Source organism: Lipotes vexillifer, unplaced genomic scaffold (genome assembly GCF_000442215.2).
Source record: "Lipotes vexillifer unplaced genomic scaffold, Lipotes_vexillifer_v1.1 scaffold1885, whole genome shotgun sequence".
Classification (NCBI taxonomy): Eukaryota; Metazoa; Chordata; class Mammalia; order Artiodactyla; family Lipotidae; genus Lipotes; species Lipotes vexillifer.
The window spans coordinates 442,282-448,581 of NW_006782634.1; the positions used below are offsets into that span (position 1 = coordinate 442,282).

Sequence of the window (6,300 nt, forward strand, 5' to 3'; positions counted from 1 at the left end):
GCCACCAGGGAAGCCCCTTAATTGTTTTTTTTTACAAGCACTTTATACCAATCACATTCAGTTAGACTTTACCAAGAACAACACGCTCTCTATTATTTTTGAAAAACATTTCTTATATTTGCACATTCTTTTCCCTGTTATTGGAAAGCTTTTTATCCATAATAATAGTTCACTATGTGTTTACCTTCTGAAATTGTTTTTCAAATTTCAACTCATAGTCTTTCTTTTTTGAACAACCAACCCCTCCCCTAAGTGAAATAATCTAGACTAAATTAGGGCTTCTGTTACATGTTATGCACTCTCCACCATAGCCTGGCCCTCTTACCTAGCATCTCCTGGTTTATCTTCCAAAACAGAAAAATATCCAAGGACTGCATCACTTTCATTTCTCTTTCTTTTGCAGATAGCACAGAGCCTGGTCCATTCCCTAATTCATTGTTAAGGAAATAGGAAATTGGTATAGAACACAGAAAGGCCCTTGACAAATGTATCAGTCTCATCCAATTACTAGTTTTGATTTATTCATAAATAAGACACAGAATTAATTTCAAAATATTTACCTGCTATGTCATTTTTATTTCTCTTTATGTTGGAATTTGCTGTAAGGGGATTTTTACATTTCTTTCAAGATTATCTATCTTGGAGTTGAGCTGAGCCTAGCCGAGCTGTGCAGCTGACAGCCCCGGTTGGAGCCTGCAAGCACCCCGGGGCACTCCTAGCCAAGACCTGCAGGGGGCCACCCCATGCGGGGAAGGCACCCTGGGGAGCAGGCATCTTGGGGTCCAGACCCTCGAAGGGTGCCAGAGCCAGTTGGGGATGTGATGCGTCCCCGTTCCCCCGACCCTTAGGCACAGCTTCTCAGGCCCTGGACGGGAGGGTGTTGGGTTTGCCTGACATGAAGGCCCCTGCATTCAGAATTCATGAAGCCCTGGAGAGAGATCTGGGGAAAGATTTATCTACATTTTGCTTATATACAGCTGTACCTCCCCATGTTTCCAAGGAGTGCATCTTGAAATCTTCTAGGATCTCCAGAGTAAAACTCACTGTGGTCAAGACTCTAACTTGGAGGGACCAGTATACAGCAAACAGCAACAGTTCAACAGAGCAGATTGTTGTACAGGCTGGACAGATTCAGCAGCAGGTCAGGGACAGCCATTAATGGTACAGGTCAGTGGAGGCCAGTTAATCACATCAACTGGCCAACCCATCACGGTCCAGGCTGTTCCTGGTGGGCAAGGTCAAGCCATCATGCAAGTACCTGTATCTGGGACACAGGGTTTGAAGCAGATACAGTTGGTCCCACCCGGATGGATCCAGAACCAGGGTGAGCAATCTATGCAGGTGCAGGGCCAGCAGGGCCAGACCCAGCAGATCATCATCCAGCAGCCCCAGACAGCTGTCACTGCTGGCCAGACACAGACACAACAGCAGACTGCTGTCCAGGGGCAGCAAATGGCACAAACGTCCAAAGGGCAGACCATCATCTATCAGCCAGTTAATGCACATGGCACCATTCTCCAGCAAGGCATGATCACCATCCCTGTAGCTAGTTTGACAGGAGCACAGATTGTTTAGACCGGAGCCAATACCAACACAACCAGCGGTGGGCAAGGGACTGTCACTGTGACACTACCAGTGGCAAGCAATGTGGTCAATTCAGGAGTGATGGTCATGATGGTACCCGGTGGTGGCTCTGTGCCTGCTATCCAGAGCATCTCTCCCTGGGGCAGAGATGCTTGAAGAAGAGCTTCTCTATGTGAACGCCAAACAGTACCACCATATACTTAAGAGGGGGCAAGCCCGGGCTAAATTAGAGGCAACGGAAAGAAGGAAATACCTGCATGAGTCTTGGCACCATCATGCCATGGCACGGAAGAGTGGCGAAGGTGGATGATTTTTCTCTCTACAGGAAAAAGGTAGTCCCCATATTCAAGATCCAAATCAAGCAGATGAAGAGGCTATGACACAGATAATCCGAGTGTCCTAACCCCAGGCCATGAGATGGAGCTGATCAAGGTCATGTTCCTCACACTACTTCCCACTGTTCCAAGGAAACTGATCAACTCTTCCAATGAGACACTGACGATTACATTCTGCCCTTTTCTACAGGACAGAAACCACTTAGCTTTCAATAAGTAGCTCAGTATTATAATTTCAAGGATATCTGGCAAATTGAAGTTGCAAGCCTTTGTCTCACCCTTTCAGTCAGGACTTATTTCAGACTGTTGGTGATATTGACATTTCATGGATTGGGATGATGCAAGGGACCAATGCCAGCCCAGCAGTACCACACCTAGCACTTAATGTTGACTGGTGATTCCAGCCAGCCATCTCAGCAGAGGAGAACGACTTTCTCAACCTAAACGGCAGTCAGGGAAGCTGTAGCCCACTCCTTCCCATGGATTCCAAACAGCACCCATCCCTCTGATGAGGGATCTCAGGCTGACTAATGGACGCTTTGTATTCAGAGATGGTTTCCAGGCAAGGAAGCTCCATCTCATGATACAGAAACAATAAATTCTCTGAGATACATTCATCTAATCTGTGGTAATAATAAGAATCTCTTCTACCCAGATGATAGGTTGGTATTTTTGGACTCCAGCCAAGAAAAAGCTAACTCTGGGGATAGACTCAAGCACTAAAAATATAAATTGCTGAATCTCTTAGCTTTGACAAATTGTGGTCTGCTTGTCTGTTGACAGGTCATATGGACTGTAGTTCTTGCTGTGGTTACTTTTCAGACAATTTAGAGTGTACTGGACCTTGATACTGCCTTTATTAAGTAGAGAGCAAAATTATAGAACTTCTGTGCTGAAGTTCTGAGGACGTTTGTAGTTGAGATTTCGTCCTTGACAATTTCTGGAAAGCACATTTAATCAAGCTATCTCGGACATATTCCATGTGGCCTGCTAGAGCTTGAGGTGGATGTTGGCTTCACTACTGTGCTTTGTGCTGGCCCTGGAGAGTGAACATTCTCATTCTTCCCAAGGCAATTGATTCTTTGGTTCTAGTTTCCATTTGTTTCCCCTTTTCTCCATACACCTTGTGCGGAAAGGTTTTCACATTGCATCCATGTTCTGGGGATAAACTGCGGACTGGAAATAGAGATTCCTGCAGGGTCAGGAACAGGGCCACAACTCCCAGAGTGGGTTGTGCCTCAGTCATATGTTTCTTTTCTAGATGTGGAACCCTGGGAGAACTAAGATGATATTTCAGAAGAGTTGCTGTTTTCTTGGAAACAAAGAAGGAAAATGTAATTCTTCTGAAGAACATTTGGGTTTGATTTAAATACCAAGAGTAGAGATTAGCTCTTTCTTTGATTTCATTCAAACCCTCTAAAGAAAACATCACAAAGGGAAATCATTGTAATGGTACAAAATAGAGGTACAGCGCTATGCAAAGAAAGCAGGAAGTGAAGTTTCTCCCTAGTACCTTGAATCTAGGCATCTGTCCTGGTTTGCAGATGTTAGGAGGGGTTGACCTGTAGACTCACTAGAAACTTCTGGCTCTTTATGTGAGTTTCAGGTGTTAACTTTATTCAGTAAGCCCCAAGTTCTTCAGATGATAGATTACTGAAAGCAATGAAGAGTTTATATCTTTTGGTTTGTTTAGGAATCTTCAAGATGCAGAGTTCAGAAAGAAATTCCTCAGACCTAATTTCTAGTACTTAAGCCAACAACCATTCTAAAATGCTATTTGTTTGTGTCTGTAAGTTTGTACATAGTAATACCAACCTCATATTGTTGCAGATTTTTTTTTCATGAGTTTGAGTTTGGTTTTATTTGAAATGAAATGCTTCAGTTGTCATTTTGTCATTGCCATTTCAGGTAGCTCATGGCCCTTTTATTGTGGTCATTTTAACACATAATAACCCACAAAGTGGGGGTGAGGTTTGGATTTTTTTGTTATTAGAAGTTCTTTTATTCATTTGTCCTTGTGACTGTAGTGATGGCTTCATAGATGCGAAAAGGGTGAATGGATGAGTGAATAACTGTTTTAATGCATAGTTATTTCACTTCTTGAGTGTTTTCTTTTTTTTTTGAAGGATAATTGTAAATGTATATATTTTAATTGCACTGGTACATTGAACATGTCAGTGTCTATACCGCTGGACCAACAACACTATTCTGGCTAATTGGTGCCTGATAATAATGTCTTAATTTTCCTTTGGGACTCAACTATACATAAGATTTTTTCCCTTCAGCTGTAGGGGGAGCACAGGTGATTGATCATTGATGTCATTTCAATTGTTATTTTTTAAAATAAATTTATAAAATGCTTAAAAAAAAAGATTATCTATCTTCCTGGGGTTTATTGGCAACAAAACAAAACAAAACAAAAATGCAGTCATGTGTTACTTCATCAGGATGTATTAATTGTAATTAGACTTGCAGGAATATTCCTCAGATGGACCACAGGGAGGATGTAATCTGTTGATGTTAATTATTCCCTATCCACCTTTTTTTCCTGCTTAAGTGATCCTTTCAATTACACATTTCCACAAATGCATTAATCTTCCAGTAGGTTTCATTTTAATGTTTTCTCCATTCATGATGTGAGCAGAATTTAGAGCTGAGAAGGAACTTAGAAATCATCTCAAATAACGTTTCTTAAACTTAAAAATATAAACCCTATGGACACATGGTTGTGTGCCAGTGGGGCAGGAGGGTGGGGGCATCTGAAAAGTGATAAGAAAAATCTCTGTGAAATATGAATTTTCCCCAAAGTTTGCAGGGCAGGAAGTCAAGTCATTTTGTTTGCAACTAACTTAAAAATAATTGTATATTTTAAATAATGTATATACTATGAATTAGAATGCCAAATTGACATTAGTTAATCAGGACATTTCAAAGAAGTCTGAATTTGCATTGGTTAATTTAGTAGGACGTCTTCTGTCATCCATTCATTCCTCTATGGCCTTAGGTATTTGAATGAAAGGGTTTGAGAAACAGTAATCTACCCTCTTTTGCAGAGATTTAAACATGCTCAAGGCAGTGCAAATTAGCGGGTGTCCTTCAGTGCTTTCACGACCTTGTCCAACCCTCTCTCCACTTCACTCTGCTCATTCTTGATTAGGCAGGCTTTCTCTAACTACTGTGGTACAGGGAAAGCTGTTCTTTCCTCTCAGGCTCTATTCCTGCACCTCATACGGCACCAGGGACCCACTCATGGTGCTACATCCCTATGTCATACTAGAGAAAATTCTGGTTCAGAGAAATTTAAAATTGGGGGAAAGATTAAAATGTTAAGGTGGAGCTAAAATCCAAACAACTCAGCTAATTCCAAATCCCACATCTTTTCCAAACTGCTTCCTCATCACAACTAAAATCCTTCTACAGAAACAGTAACCAGCAAGCTCTCGGTTTACACCACAACACTCGAGTATTCATTGCAAGAGGGACTACCGTGGGTTACTGATTGAGCGAAGTGCCTACATCACCCTCCGTCCCGACCACAACAGCTCTACTCACAGGTGACAGGTGGCACCTGGATTTGCATACTCTACCCACAAACGCCAGATGAATATTTCCTGTTGCAATGAAGAGCATCTGGCATTCTTTTACTTTCTTTTTTGGACCTTGGAATACTGTTCCTTGACTTTGCCTTAAAGGCTTTCTCTCTAATCCATGGGAATAGGATAAACATGAAGTCTTTGGAGAATTCTGAGATGGAATATGTATAAAATAATTGATTAAGGACTTCCCTGGTGGTCCAGCAGTTAAGACTCCACGCTTCCACTGCAGGGGCTATGGGTTAGATCCCTGGTTGGGGAACTAAGATCCCACATGCCATGCAGTGCAACCAAAAATAAATAAATAAATAAAAATAATAATTGATTAAACTGGCAATTAAAAATCTGTAAAATATTCTTTGTTTTACTTAATTCCTCAAAAAATCCTCATCCTTATGTAGCAATAGAGCTTTATTAAAATAACAAATTCCTTAAATGATAGTTTAATTTGCAATTATGAATTCATTTCTCTTGCTTAATATTGTAAAACATAACGATCTCTCCTAAACACATGCTAATAGTTATCTTTAAAATTGCAAAATGATAATCTGCTTAATAAGCCCAAATGCTGGGTGAACTGACAGTTATATTCCTGAAGAGAATAAGTACAATCAGCTCTGCACAGGCAATCACACAACTTTTAGAAGTTGTGAAAATGCTACGAATGAATGTGAAGAGCATTTTATTTAATTTGCATGATCTAGAAAGCCCAGTCATTTGTCTGAAGTAGATATTTTTAGGATGTACCAAGCGTGGAGCTTCAGGGAGTTGGGCTGTTGTCAGCAGGA

At 41.2% G+C, this 6,300-nt stretch overlaps 1 pseudogene; it reads left to right on the plus strand.

The window, feature by feature from the left end:
- Nucleotides 1–1,075: 1,075 nt before the first annotated feature.
- LOC103074217 (nuclear transcription factor Y subunit alpha pseudogene) lies at nt 1,076–1,987 on the plus strand (annotated as a pseudogene).
- The last annotated feature ends 4,313 nt before the right edge of the window (nt 1,988–6,300 follow it).